This window comes from Ornithodoros turicata, chromosome 1 (genome assembly GCF_037126465.1).
Source record: "Ornithodoros turicata isolate Travis chromosome 1, ASM3712646v1, whole genome shotgun sequence".
Taxonomy (NCBI): domain Eukaryota; kingdom Metazoa; phylum Arthropoda; class Arachnida; order Ixodida; family Argasidae; genus Ornithodoros; species Ornithodoros turicata.
In genome coordinates, this window is record NC_088201.1 from 193199493 (window position 1) to 193215456 (window position 15964).

General features: G+C 44.3%; 1 long non-coding RNA gene across 1 annotated transcript in view; it reads left to right on the forward strand.

Moving 5' to 3' along the window:
* Positions 1-15964, forward strand: part of LOC135374570 (uncharacterized) — a 151246-nt gene that overhangs the window by 22202 nt on the left and 113080 nt on the right. The gene's annotated exons all lie outside the window — the stretch shown is intronic.

Below are 15964 nucleotides of genomic sequence, written 5' to 3' on the forward strand. Positions count from 1 at the left end.
AGCAGATACCTGTGGAGGGCATACGCACGATATATATACCAGATAGAAGACCATTAAAAGCTGAATGAAGTTATATCAAAGAGGCTGGTGAGGAATATTTAGAGTCAGAGAAATCACGCGTCGAAGTTGGAACAAAACCGCACGAGAGAGCACGTTCGCCATTTTTTATATTACAGAGCGTTGCTCTTGCGCGCTAAAATTTGCGCTCGGACTGCTGGCCTGTAGGCATTCTAAAGCATTAACAAATTAATTGACTGCAGTATCTTTTAAGACTCGGGAGATATACGCGTGCAAACACGGCAAAACTGAAACACTCGAATTCAGGGCCGAATTTCCTGGATTGTTTTGCGCGAACACTATTCCGTAGAAATTATTTATTTTACCGCTGTCGGTCATCATGTACGATGAGCTTCTAAATATAAAAAATAATGAAAATCCAAGAGGTCGATGGGACCTCCCTGCCTGAACTGACCACAGTTGGCTGACGATGAAAAGCCACCAAATATATATTATCCTATATGAGATATAGGCTGCTCAACGCAGCTTCCCATATCCGGCTATAGAGGCGGCATTGTCATCTGGATGTTTATCACGGCGTGATCAATTGATTCATTGAAATAATTGAAGAGTCAATTTTAGGAATGTTTGAGCCACTCGACATATGCTTAGCGTTGTACTGCGCAGTAGATGGTTAATGCTACGACGCATTTCAACATTTTTCGTTGTTGCCTTCACTCGTATATTTCCATGGGCTTCATTCGACTGCAATTATTGTTCACGTCAACGCTTGTCCTTTTGCATGTGGTACATTTCGGCTATTTTCGATGCATTCTATGACCTACCGCGCTTACCACCGGCTATTCAAAAAATGAGGTCGGGATGCTCTTTGAGCAGTTAACCCAGATTTCTTACCACATCTAGATCAACTTCGTCTCGCTCCATGCACTCGATGTAGATGCGTTGCATGTGGTTCCTGTACTGTTCAGCACTCTGAAATAGTTGTCATGTGAAAGGCTCATTAAACTGAGGCATGTAGAACAAGGTGATTATCCAAGGCGTAACGGGTCTCACACCAGTAACTGATCATATTTAGAAGAATATCAAAGAACTCTTGTGGTAGAAGACCGGCTCTCTGTAGAATAAAGAAGTGAGGCACGTTTTTGGGTTCAGGTATGCCTACGCGTCAACACTTTTATTTATGTTTTTATTTTACCCCAAGGGCCTTTACGGGCATTACATTGAGGGTGGCAGTTACAATTACAGTATAGTTACATAAATACAGTTACAGTAAAGTAAATACAGTGTATAAAATACAAATGAAGTACAGTGCACATTTGCATGACGAGAGCACAAAACAAAGAAATGAAATAAAAGAGGATATAAAACACAAGAGTTAGTGCACCATTGAATAACACGAACATACTTAGTACACTTTGCAAGTAATCTAAAAGACAAAAGCAAAAACAAACAAAGATCACTTTAGCGGGCGTATAATGTTCAAAAATTGGTGGTGGTGGTGAGCGGTGGCTATATGTTCTGGGAGATCATTCCAAATTACTCTGATGGAACAAATGAATGAATTCGAGAAAGAATGCGTTTGTGTTACAGTGAAGCGCGTGATTTTACTAGTATGGTCTAGACGGGGGAATGTGATATCGGCACGAACGGTTGGCGATTGATCTGTCAGAATGGTATGGAAGAATCGGTGAAAGAGGGATAACTTTAAAATGGTACGACGATGTGCTAAGGTTACCTGATGCACCCTGGAAGTCGCTGAGAAGGCGTGCTAACTTAGCTCAATTGGTAGAACCCTGGACCTGCAATCCAGAAGATGTGGGTTCGAGTCCTACAGCTGGCTAACCTTTTCAGTGACTTTCATCTTTCATCGTTAACTACTTAGGCAATTTGAGGCCTTGTATGTATTCGTCCCTTCTATGTTGTTCTAGCCTCAGAACATCAGTTCTTTCATGTTCAACAGTTGCCCCTGCATCGATCCCGTCGTATAAAGTATTTTACGTGCCGGTTGTTTTCGCAAGCTATGTGTCGTGTCTGGTGACAAATAATAGACAAATCTTTGAGAAAAAAAAACGAAGAAAGAAAGAAAACTGCCTTCTCTGCTTTCCGCATTCGTAGAGCTCAAAGCACGAAATAATGTGCTGTAATTGACTGTAATTCCGTCTTTAGTGCCTTAACAGAGGTTTGTCTAGCCTTATTCTGTACGCCTAAAACAATTTTTTCTTGTGTATAAGCATCTAGGCTCTAGTCATCACAGTTGTTGCACTGCCGTTTGCGTAGTCCCTCGAACTTCTCCACTGTCAAAGAAAAAAATGGCTAGTAAGCAAGCGAGCTGGTGAAGATGATGCACAATGTAAAACCTCGTGACTAGTGAACACGAAGACTCCGTGTTGTGTCTGTGCCTTTGTGTTCCCTAGTCTCAGGGTTTGAATTCCCTCAATTCCTCCCAATTCGCTCAGCGCCTGAGGGAATTGGGACGCGGGAATCGTGCTACAATCTCCGCTTTCCCCACTTTGTACACCGATATCAAGACGGGCAGCGTCGGCATTTTAAGCTGTGGCGTCGCGCTGAAATTCTTGTGTGTTCCTAATGAATGCGGCTTTGTTTTACGGTGTGATTTCTAATATAAAGTGTTCAATTTTTGTCAAATATCATCAACTTCGTTTAGTTTATCGTTTATTAGTCGTCTGCAGTAATACATACCATACATTGCTTTATGTGAGACTGCCCATGTCATCGTCGTCGCTTTATATGTGTGTGCGTGTTGGGACGAGGCTGGGACGAGGCTGGGACGAGCAATTCGGGGCATTGCTTTGATACTTACAACAAGGAAAACATTGCATAAGTATACTCTTTTTTTTTTGCATATTCCTATGATTTTTAGTGTTTTGCTGCATGCATATTGCTTATTGCATGCATGCTGTACGCGCGTAAGATATTTTTAGCGGATATTTATCCGTCAGGGTTCGTTCTACCAGCAGAACGCGAGCCATTGTGGCACACGGTTGGTGGCCCTGAAAAGGGCCGTTTGTTTGCTTCCCTCTGGGTCTTCCGTTTCCTCTCCTACGGTATCCTGAAGCCACTGCAGCATACCTCACCGTGGCCGCATCTACTCTTCCAGGGACCATAGTCCCCTACGGTAGCACAACATCGGCACTTGAGAATCCGCGGGGTAATGTATCGCCGTGGAGCTGGTGCCAACGGAATGCCCTGGACGGCATTCAGGCTTCGCTGAATGCAGAAGGACAATGCGTTGATTCCATGAGAGCGACTCACGTGATAACCACTGCTGCCAGAAGCCTCCTGTTGGGTCGACCGTGTTTGAAGAACTTGAACTGAAAGTAAAACATGATTGTAAGTGGTGTGAAATTGCTGAGAACCATGAGCAGGGAGTGTTTAGTTACATACCTCTGCGCCGATAATATGTATACCGCCATCAGCTTTCTTCTTCAGGAGTCGATTTAAGTGCTTGTGTTTTCGACACAACGTTTCATCTGTTCGTGTCATGAGCTGGCAAACAAAAACCGCCCTAAACTGGCCCAGCAGCCCATAGGCGAGGACCTGAAAAGGAAAAATAATGAGCGACACGAGCCCAATGGGTGGCCACTGGAACTAGAAAACTGTAGGTAATCACTCCCTTCTTTGACCCCCATTTTTCAGGGAAATCAAATAAATACAAATACAAAATGAGTAAATATAGGTAATAATAATAATAAGTGCATATGAAATAAGCAGATGTCCACTTACCAAGAGTTCGTTTGCAACCTCGTAAGGTTCCCTTCCACTATCTATGTCATTTCCACCAAGGTAGACAACGACGCAACTCATGTTCTGTAGTTGTAGCTGGCTTAGTCGCGCTGGCGCGTCCTGCAGCCTCAACCCAGGTATTGCAAAAGTACAAATTTGAACTTCGTCGTCCAGAAATAAGCGCTCCTGAGACAGGAACTTAAACTGAGACGATCCGAACAAAATCCCTTTCATTTTGCTAGCAGCTCTGACTGGCTCAGGACTGTCTTTATAGGCCCAGGGAAGCCCCCTAAAAAGCATGCTGTTGTCAATGGCCTCTGGAGTACTGAAAGGCCATCGCACCTTATCTTGTTTCTTTTCCGTTTCTTCTTGTCCCGAATTCGTTCAAGACCAGAACAGTTTCAATTCCTTCCTTCACAGTCGTTCTAGCGACATCACAGTTTTGAGGATGTCTGGCAGGCGACCGAGAGGCGACGGTGTGCATAGCTGATATCACTTTTCCAAAGGATACTTGCATGCAAACAATGCCCGACGAACAAACAGTCACACAAAAAAGGAGAGCAGTACGCTGCGTGACCTGGGCATCCTTTGTCTCTATGTTCGGTGAGAGGTGCCAAGAAGGAAATCGGTTGAAGTTCAATAAAGGTCCCAGACCCCTCTCCCGAATCACTTTAACAGTGGGCGCGCCACGCTTGCTTCGTCCATTTTTGCTGTGGCCTTCACCATGATCTGTGATTTCCTCGAATTATTCGTCGTTCTTGGAGACGATCGTCGGAGTGTTCCTGTGCCTCTAGCAAGACCCTACTGAACATCCGGAAACCAGGTTGTATACATTCATTACTTTTCCATTGTTTGTGAGTCGATAGTTCGAAACCGCGGTTTTGAGTGCCGCAGGTTTCACACATTGTCATGGCGTCGGTGACAACGTCCAAAACAGCGCCTTTGAAAGTTTTCAGGTGTTCGCATTGTCCCAGCACATTTACGATCGTAAAAAACTTATATCGTCATAACCGGACAAAACACAACCTTGTCGCTAAAGGAGCATCATCGAAATTTTTTTCTGCGATGCGAAGAACCAGCATGCGAGTTTTTCACCAGAAAGAAGGATGAGCTCCGGAACCATCTTGCAAATCAGCACAGCATTGATCTCATCGTCGTAAAGATCACGCATGGTTCCATGGAAACGTTCCGCACCTGGCTCGATGATTTGACATCCAGCAAAAGTTCCCAGTTTTGCTTGCGAAGGGGGGCTCGGACTGAGGGTGCCTGCAAGGTCTACTCCTACCTGTGCAATCGCTCTGGCACGTACAATTGTAAATTGACTGAGGAAGATAGGTCGAGACAAATCAAATCTCAAAGCTCATGCAGAATTGGCGGCATGTGCACTTCCTACATTACAGCGAGGGTATGCTTGAGTACCGGTCAAGTTGCAGTGAGCGGATGTCTCACACACTACTACCATGAAAACGAAGTTCAACACCTTCGAATGCAACAAGCCGACAGGGCGGCTATAATTGACGACTACGTTCGGGTGTCCCAAACGAAAGGATTGTCAGGAACGTGTGAGGCAACATGCCCACACGTGTTGAAGATCTCAGACGCTCTCATCTGATAAAGACAGCGGACGTGCGAAATATTGCCGGCTCAGAAGGGCTCATGGATTGGAAGCTCGACAATGATGATGGAATCAGCGTAAAAAATTGTTGATTTGTTCCGAGGAGACCCACAAAATTGTGTGCTGATGTACAAACAAAAAAACGTGCCTCATGATGTTCCTGATGAACCCCTGCCTACAAGAGACGCCATGCTAGTGTTGCAGACGGAATTTCAGAAGCAAATGCTCACTTCATTCGGGGCGAAAGTCGTGTGCCTAGATGCCACACATGGCACAAACGGATACAATTTTTATCTTATAACTATGCTTGTGCTAGATTCGGGTGAAGGCGTTCCAATTGCATGGTGCCTTAGTAGCACAGAGACAAAGACTGCTATTTACCATTTCCTCAAATCGGTCAAACAAAATGTCGGTGAAATAGTTCCCAACTTTTTAATGACTGACGATGCAAAGCAGCACCACCAAGCGTGGTGTGAAACGTTCCAGAGCCGGCCAAGAAAACTACTGTGTAAATGGCACGTTCGCAGAGCCTGGTCAAACAAGTTGCACAGCACTGTGAAGGACGAGGGAAAAAGGAAAGAAATCGAAAGTGCCATTGACCTTCTGCTGAAACAAAAGACAGAAAATGCCTTTCGTGAGCAGATGACGAGTTTCACAGAAATGCTTCAAAGCGATGAGTCCAACCATTCGTTCCTCCACAACTTTGTATCGTACTATACCGGTCGTGCCGAAGAATGGGCGAGTTGTTTCAGGGCGGAATGTGACATCTCAACAAATATGAAGTTGGAGTCGTTTCATAAAGTTTTGAAGTACTTGTTCCTCAACAGGAAGGCTAACAAGCGCGTGGACAAATTGATTAACACGTTGTTTGCTTACTCCAACTGGAAACAATTCGACGTGTTGATAGCATCCTGCAAGGGCAAAACGAAAGGCGATGACCACAATCTATCATGCCCACATGAAGGGCAAGGACATACCGGCACATAACATAACCTGACTTGAGGGTGAGAAGTGGCGAGTTCGCGGTACGGAAGAGTACGGAAGTCATTTCCGTTGTTATACGGAAACGAATTGTGCATGGTTCCTACGACTAAAAAATGATTGGATTCCTCAGCATCAGCACAAGTAAGCAAAAGCCGTGCTAAGAATATAGTACTCATTTGTAACATCATTCCTTTATTATATTATGCAGGGTGTTTCAACTAAGGTGATAAAAAATTCTAACTGGCTACGTACTCGTCGGATGATTGTCAGACTTCCGGCAATTACCTTCTGGAAAATTTTGCCACTATTGAGGAATAATTTGGACAATTTTTAATTGCGGAAAATTTATTTTTTCAATTGAACTTTGAAAATTGACAGGCGAACCTCACTTTTTTTACAGTAATATGAAGTCCTCCAGGGGAATACCACAGGCCCCCCCAAAATTACTACAAGTCCAGCTTTAACCCCGCCTGCTTTATTGTCACAAAGAAAAGCCAACTGTTTTTGATGGGAGAGGGGGAAGTGTGCCGACCTTTTCTTTTGCCTTCCTTTGGGCCGAGCTGACCTTGATGCTGGTGACAACCGTCTTTATCATAAAGGCCAAAACAAATGAAGGCGGGGACACTTTCTCGTCTAGACTTAGATTTCTAGACTTAGTCGAAAATCAAGCAGGCGGGGCTACAGCGTAATTTTTACTAATTTTTTCGACTATGTCTGTTGCGATAATGTGCATAGTCTTTGTTGGGTCTACGGTTATCCGTGGAGGACATCATATTTCTGTAAAAAAAAAAGTAACGTTCGCTTGGCAATTTTCAAAACGTACCTTAAGCACGTTACAAAGTGCACGATTTAAAATGTCGTTAAAGTAAAGTACAAGCACACAGAAATGTACTACTTGAGAAAAGTACCACTTGAGTACTTGATACTTCAAGTACTGCGCATCACTGTGCCCTTGCATCGCTTGCCGTCCTTCAACACATACAGGTATAAAATGAGAGCAGAGGGCACATCTCTATTCCGCAAGCAATTCCGTGTCAAGCAGGTTTCGCTTTCCATGCTCGAGGGATTTACGCCCTTCTTGCGTATAAATGACTTGTCTGGTGGAGCAGAACTTCGAGGTGTAGATGGTATACCCCGTTACGTATACTAATGCTGTATACTAATGTATACCAATAACTCTTTCTCTTTTCGTTGACTTTTCTAAGGCTTTTGATTGCGTCAACCATAAAATTCTTCTTTCTAAACTAGCTAGATATGAGATCACTGGATCTGCACTTTGCTTAATCAAACCTAATCCCGACCAATGTACTCGGGATCGGTCTCGTATTGTTAGGTGCCAGGAAGCTCTCTCTCAACCTTCTCTGTCTAACAATGGCGTGCCACAGGTGTCTATATTAGATGCACTTCTTTTCTTACTTTATATAGATGATCTTCCTGAGCACTTAAAATTTTTCGAAAGCATTTTTATATGCAGACAACACGGCTTCATTGTTAACTGGCAATGACATTAATTATCTTTCATTGAAATTAGAGGCATACATTAATAATCTAGATTACTGGTGTCGTACTAATTTGAACGCGAGCAAAACAGTGACCATGATTTTCCACTCGCATAAACGTAATGTTAATGCGCCCACTTCTTTATCCATCTTGGGAAGTCCGTTGCAATATCGGCAAGACACTAAATTCTTAGGAGTCGTATTCGACAGCCATCTTCGCTTTACGTCCCATATTAATGATATCACTCGCAGGAGTTCATGCGGTATCAGTATACTCGTAAGAACCCGACGTTACTTCCCGCCGTCTCTTCTGCTTAACTTATACTATACTTTCATACACTCTCATCTAACGAGCTGTGCTTCTGTGTGGGGTTTAACTCACAAAACTCATCTTCGTGCTCTTCAAGTAATTCAAAACCGAGCCATCAGAATCACATTTGGGTTACCGTTTCTCTCTCATGTCCCATATCACGAAATTCGTATTCTTACAGTTCATGACATAACCTCTTATAGTATACTAAACTTGACCTACCGTATATTACAACTTAACCTCACTTTGCCAAAAATACATTTTCTTCACCTTCGTTCAAACCGGCGTACTAGCGCAGGAGCAGGTGGTCTGTTGAACCTACCCACGGCTAATACAAGCTATGGGAGGCTGTCGTTCTTGTTCCGTGCAGCTTGCGAGCGGAACCAACTAACAGGGTTGTTAAAGTTACTTTTCAAAACTAACTAAGTTACAGTTACAGATACTCAGCTTCAAAAGTAATTAAGTTACAGTTAGAGTTACCGACAGGGAAAAAAAATACTGAGATACAGTTGCAAGTACCTTGGAAAAGTATCCGAGTACGGGTGGAGTTACTTTTTGAAATTCTGTACGCAGACCATATCTTTCGCCTTTAGCTCATAATAGGTGTCACTCGATCCCCAAAGACATCCCTTCTTGGGTAATCGTACGTAATTCCAGGCAAAACATTGAAAGGAACGCCTAAACTGGGGGTAACCGAGACTGGGACAGGTGAGACACTTAGAAACTTCGTCTTCGGCTCACAGCGGAGACATTTCAGCTCAAGATTCCCGTTCTCCTTCGTTCCGATCAATTTAAAGTGCTCTCGATATTGACCCTATTACCCATTATTACCCCATTACCCATTATTAGCCCATTATTGACCACAGTACCTCTGACAGAACGGAGACAACCTTGCTCGGGCTGCTCGTAGTCACAGCCTCACACACGGCGTCCGCGCCCGAGGTGACGTCGACCACGACCTATTTAATGAGAGATCAACCAGTTCACTTGACCCCCCTTCCAGCTCATGCTTTTTTATTTCACATGTTTGCCGCAGGAGCATTGGTGGTGCTGTAGACATTCCCTACTTCAATGGGGGTTGTAGCGCTTATGCGGTAGCTTTCCTACGGACTTCTTCGCGTCCGCGTCAGATATTTGTGCCTTATTTTTTTTTATTGCCAAACATATCGTAATCTTTACGCACCAAACCGCCACGAAGACCTCAGTTCAGATAAGCATGATTTATTCCGTAGTGCCTTTTTGCAAGGCAAGATGCCTCCTCGCGTGAAAAGCGAAAAAGTCTGCTGTCATCCATCTGAGATATTTCTCCAAAACCTTGGAATTCAGCTGCGGTCACTTTTACTTTGCCCATTAACAGATTACTAATATTTCTTTTCTTTTTGAGCATGTAGAAGAGATTTCCTACAACAATTCACTTTGGAGATACCGAGTGTGTACATACAGACACACCGACTGTTGCGTGTTGCGTGATGGCACCAACTTTAAATTAATCTTAAATTTAAATAACGGCATACTGGAGCGTATCGAAACAGGAAGAGCAGTAGGAACTGCCCTTAACTTATGGCCCTTTTTTACCAACGGTGGTTAACTTTGGACTGAGATCCTGCGTTGCGTGATCTGATTAATACGACGAAACACCGGCGACGGTGTTTCGTCGTTTTTACTAAAAAAAACTCAAAAAGACAGATACAAGTTACGGAAAAAAGTAATGAAGTTACAGGTAGATGTGCGCGTTTGAAAATGTATCCAATATTTTCTCAAAATACACAAAAGTATCTAAGTACTCATTCTCATATACTTTTAACTAAGTTACTTAACAACCCTGCCAACTAACACGTGACGTAGCATACATTCGATCTTATCCGCTATTTAAAAATCAACTAAAGCATATGTTATTTCGTAATGCATCTCGTCTGTAACCATGTCTTCGTTTTCATGCATCATTCATCTCCGTTCCGCTTGCTTTTGTTGACGATGATATAAGTGTATCATCTTAAATTGTTTTGGGGCGCATGACTTCGATTACATTATCATTGTGCTCTGTTAAAATACGTTCATTTAGCTATTGGACGAGGAACCTTTAACCGGGAGTACTCCCTCTGGTTCCCCTATGTTTATATTCCTGTATGTATATTCATTGTTTTGGCGAAATAAATAAATGTCAAACGGCAATGTTATTCCTCCCAGAAGGTATGTTGTTCGCACCTTACGGGAACAAACATGTACCATTACAGTATATATATTCAAAACCCCACGGTATAATTTCGGAAAACGGGAAACATTCGATTTTTGGTGCAATATCCGATTCTACTTTCAGGTCTGCAACACATTTAAAAGGAAGAGTTAATCAAGAGTAATACGCTTAAACAACAACACCTGCTACGGAAGCGAAGTAGTGGAAGAACATATTTCGACAGACGTAGAAACGCAGAAACACGCAGAAACCTGCATTCACAAAGCAACTGTGTGAGGCGTAGAGGAATTGCCTGTAACGTAATAAGGAATTTTGATGTACTGTCATCAAGTCGGAGCACTATCTACGGAGGTAGTCCCCTTTCACCAGCAGACACCCCGTCTTACATGCTGTGTGTACCTAGCAGATAATAGGTCCGTGCTGTGCACCTGCCAGGTGACAACTGACCGGCGCGTTTATTACGTCGTCGTCATTGTGATGGCGTCCACAGAGGGCGCTACAATGCCATATAACATCGCTGCAAGGGGAGATTGCTTGTTTCAAGTGCAAACAATCCTGAAGCTCCGGACGAGTCGATACGAAGGACAATAGAGTCCCAGGACAGCTACTGACAGAATTTATGCGGATGTAATGTACCGGAGCTTCGCAAATTACCGAGCCGCCTCCATCCGAGAAGCGACCTTATAAGTGAGAATACGTCGGTTTCATTATATCAGGAACAGAAAAAAAAAAAAAGCTACAATAAATCCCTCGGTTATTCATTCTTACACTTTGATGTTACCGACTACATTGTTTTACTGAAATGACTATTTAACTGAGACGGTGCCGCTCCAACCAGAAATTAGTGGGGTACAACGTATTGATCATGTACAGGAACAAAAAACGCTCTAAAAGTACACATGTGATACGTAAGTTCCTTGTTATACATACGGCTCATGCCGGGGATATAGCGTCGGTATTCTATACCTTACATGCAGTGCAAACGGAGAAAATAATGTCCTATGTTAAATAAAGTATAAGGGTGTAAGTACGAGACGACTGATATCATGAGCGACACCACAGCGGTCGGTCTGTGGATCGCCTTTTGCACACCTGAAGGCTCTTTAGCCTGCAATGAAAGCTCATCGCACGGCACCCCGTACACACTAAGAATATTTACGCCCATTTAGGTGTTGAATGGGTGTATTTTGCAATTTACACTCTAGAGCCAAAAGCAGAACACCTATCCAGGTGCAAAGATGTGTACTGTACAGTTTACACCCCACAGTCAAAATAGCAACACCTATCTTGGTGCAAAAATTGTGTACCGGCTGAGACAAACGTTTGGGAAACGCACGAGCGGCGTCAACCCTCTACGGACCGACATCTTGCGAAACAGGGACGTCCACTTGATCAGAGGGGGCCAGTGGCTGTTATCACTTGCGATAAGGCTGTATATGCAACCTGCAATGCGGCATATCAATCGAACTGTGTTTAGCATATGCGTAACTGCACTTGCTGTTTTCTTTTTTATCAAGTGGACTTTTTTATCATATCCCAGCTGATTGCTGCGTTTAACTTTTCGCTCATGCAAAGTGATTTTGATGAGAAAATGACCCATGGTTCCTGTACAAGCTGTGTCTAGCCAGATACTCAGTGTGATGTCTAGTCAGAAAGTCTGTTTAAACTTGCATGAATTTAAACTGTTTAAACTGTTTAAAAGCATGAATAGTCACGAATATTATATTCAAAATGCATGCCAGCATTTTACTTCCATCACACGCATGGTTGTGGGTCCTCTGGTGGATGCACGCCTAATGGTAGCCTGCTATGCAACAGAGCTTCCTCTGATGGCTCTTGATTGTACCCATCCTTGCAGTTGAAGCACAGATCACCATCGGCCTATGCATCTAAATGGTGTAATTTCTTACACCCCACTGCTTTTACACCAGGACTGGTGTAAGTTATCAAACACCAACTTTACGTCACAAGGGGTGTAAGAAATATTTCAATTTACACCCTTCTAAAGGATGTAGATTCTTACACCCTACTGACTTTACACCGAATTTGGTGTGAGTTAACAAACTCCAACTTTACACTCAAAAAGGTGTGATATGTTTTAGTGTGTACTTAACGTCCCTCGCGGAAGACGGCGTGTCTAAGCTGCTTGTACCCTGCCCCCAAGTTGCAGGCGTCCTCGGCTGGGTTTGAACCCGTGATCTCGGGATCAGAAGGCGAACACGCTGCCAACTGAGCCACCGAGGCTGGTAAGGGATAGCGTTTTAGTCCCACGCACCCGCAATCATAAAGAGAGCTTCGCTCAGTGCGCAGAACCACCAAGCTATTACTCACGTGCGCAGAGGCGATAGCGTACGATGTGCTGAAACTATTATTTCTGTCGTGCCGAAAGACGACGACCAGGGGCTGTGCACTCAGTCGTGTCCGAACCGAGCCGTTTTGCATGAAAGCTTGACGATCTCCAATTCCTTTGCTCCTTTGCGGGATTTTAGTGAAAGAAATACAAGTGTTCATTCATTTATTCATTCCATCCAACCCATATTTACTATTAGAGGGTAAGGGTACGCTGTGCGTGCCGGCAGTCGAATTTACCCTCGCTGCTATTAGAGCATTTGAGCGCATCGTTCGCTATCCCCTTTGCGCACGTAAGAGATAACATAATAGTTCTGCGCAATGTGCGAAGGTATTTATGCTTTTCGTGTGCGCAGAACCACTAACTCTAGCCGTCTTCATCTCCTCACCCGTCTTTGGAGTGACGTTTCAGAGTGGAGAAAGGAAGTGCGTACTCCTCTGTTTCCATGACGACACAGGCGCTTGTAAAACGAGGAGCCACCGCAATACGGGACACTTTATGGCGACCTCCGGGTACTTCGGGCAACCGCGCACAGCTAAAACCTCACTTCCCGTCTGTCCACCGACCCTCTCTCCATAGCGAGCCTCCATGGGTTGCTGCGGCTTCTCCGCTTTTCAGGGAGGAGACACCCTTTAACCGCGCCAACGCCGCCTTTCCTCCTCGCCAACGCGCGGAGCGCGCATTTTGACTCCCAACTTGCTGCGCGCTTCCCATTGCCTGCTGTGCATTTTGCGCGTTCTTGCCGCCATCCGGCATATGTGCACGCAAGTGATTGCATTTCTTCTGTATCTTGGCGTCATTGTATGATTTCGGAACAAATATCGCAACTCATCCTTATCAGAACTGCCTCTATTACTGCTGAAATCGGTCGTTCCACGAATCATTTCTTCGGGAAATACCACTGTTCCGTCCCATTTTTTCTGCGTGTACCACGTTCGGGTCACAGTTCTTTTGCATTGGACTTTACGCCATGAAAGTGCTCCTTCTTTCTTTTCTCTATTTCTTTGAGAACCACTGCTAGGGCTCAATTCATCTCCGTATTGTTGGTATGAGGTCGTTGGTCTGTCGGTTCAAGAGGTAGGTCGCGAACCAGCGTTCGCTCTTGTTTGAGCAGTTCCTATTTGATTGAGTAAATACATTCGGTTGGAGGACAAAGACCAGCGAGTGCGTGGAGATCTGCAATACGCGTTGCTCGCATGATACGTCGTGCAGCAAAATGACAGGGTGCTGTGTGCCCAAGTGTGCCAATCATACTCTCGGAAAGGTTCGCGTTTGTATCGCTTTCCAGCATCAAAAAAGAGGAAGGAGGTTTGGCTCGCGCAGGTAAAGAGGGCAGAATTGGAACGAACAAGGAGCTTGTACGTGTGTGAGGTAAGCAAGCACTTTTGCAGCGTGCAGTGCGTACCGTGTATTCCGGTTGCTCAGTGGTCATTTACTTTAAATTAAATTAAATTACGTTAAATCTCCGGAAAGCCACAACAAGCTCACGTAGCTTCGTGAACACGCACTTAATGCAATGAATCTTCGGTATATTTCGTGCAGCATACAATGTGGAGAGGCATTCAGGGCGATATCTGCTTCGAAACGCATTTATGCGATGCACTAACCTTTCAAGACTTTGTCGTGTGAACAATAATCTTCCGGCTTTTGACCAACACAAAGAAGAACTATATTGACGCGAGTTGTAGGATAAAGGAACAACAAGCTTTAATGAGCAGCCGGAAGCCGGGCAACCGAGAGAATGATAATGATATAATCGTGGACATATTTGTGCAACTGCGATTGAGGGTGCACTTGCGACAGGAGCATGTCGGTAAAACAACATCGTTTTCAGGAAAAACGGCACCAGTACGACCTATGTTTCCATTTTTTCTTACTATTTCTATTCTATTCTATTGAATGAGTTGTTGTAATAAAGCCTGCTTGCAATTAACACATTTTTGTTTTTTCACACACACATTTTCATGTTTCATTGTTTACTATTGTAAATCGTTGGTCGAGACACGGCTGGGTGTGCAGGTGCAGTGATGTGTTCACAGTAACGTTACAAAGCATTAACAACATATTTTACAACCCATGACCAGCTTTACTAGCATATATGGCAGTTTTTCTACGTCAGTATCCTTCATTCCGCTTTTACCCTCTTCCTGACACGAGAAATCGAGACAAACGCAACCCCGCTGCTGACGCCCAATGCCATGTAGGAGTCAAGATGGCGGCGTTCGTAGCAGACGACGGAGTTGTCACCTCCCTGAAAGGGCGACGCACATGGAGGCTCCCTATCTCTCCACTGTTCGGCGCGACTTTCAGCGGTGACTTGAAAAAAAAATCGTAGACTTAAAAACACGAGAGACCAGAAATTCGTTCAGTGAGGAATTGCGTGTCGAACCCGTGAACTGCAACGTATGAAACGCAGCTATGCACGTGGGTTGCACGTGATTTATGAGTCAATTCAATGAGACCGCCTTTTTGTTTACCTCATCTAATTCCATCTGGAAGTACAGGCCACAAGTATATCAACCTTAGAAAACCGTCTTCCGCCATTAGACGCACCCAGTAGGTCTCCAAGCTTATGGAGTGAATACTCTGCGACAATCAACTCAGGCGTCACAGTGTCACAGTTGCATTGAAGTCGTCGCCGCGGGCCCATTCGGCTGCGGCACAACGACGATTGGAGCAGCTCTCCGGTAGCGCACGCATCTCTCTTTGCTAACTGTATCGGGCGTGGTTTAAACAACCTGGGTCTGCATTCACATTGAAATAAAAGTGTGCCTTGGCTTTCGAACACTTCCCTGTTCCCGCCTAGAGGAAATCGGGGAAAGTTCGACAATATCATTTCCAATGACTAATCCGTCTGTCTTCGAAAGGCTTCAGACAAAGAGGTCGTTAAGGTCCCCACTCAACCGTCGAATCCAGCGTATGTCCAGCAAGTTGGTACAATGTCCCATGTACGTAGCGACATCTAGCTTCACCATTGATCGCCATAGCATACCTCCATGTTTGCTTAGTAGGGTCTTCGAGTGGTCAGCCATTAAAGAGGCTTGATACCTTGATAACAGGCCCTGCAATACCTGCGCGTAGTAGACATCGAACCGCAAAAACTAAAAGAAAGACGGAGCGCAGTCAGGAACTAGTCGCCTATTGTTGTCGTTTGCCAAGTCAAAAGTTAAGGTGCAACGAAATTATGTCGAATTTCATGACGCGATAATTCGGAGAGGATAAATTGATAGCAACCATCGGACTAGATCCG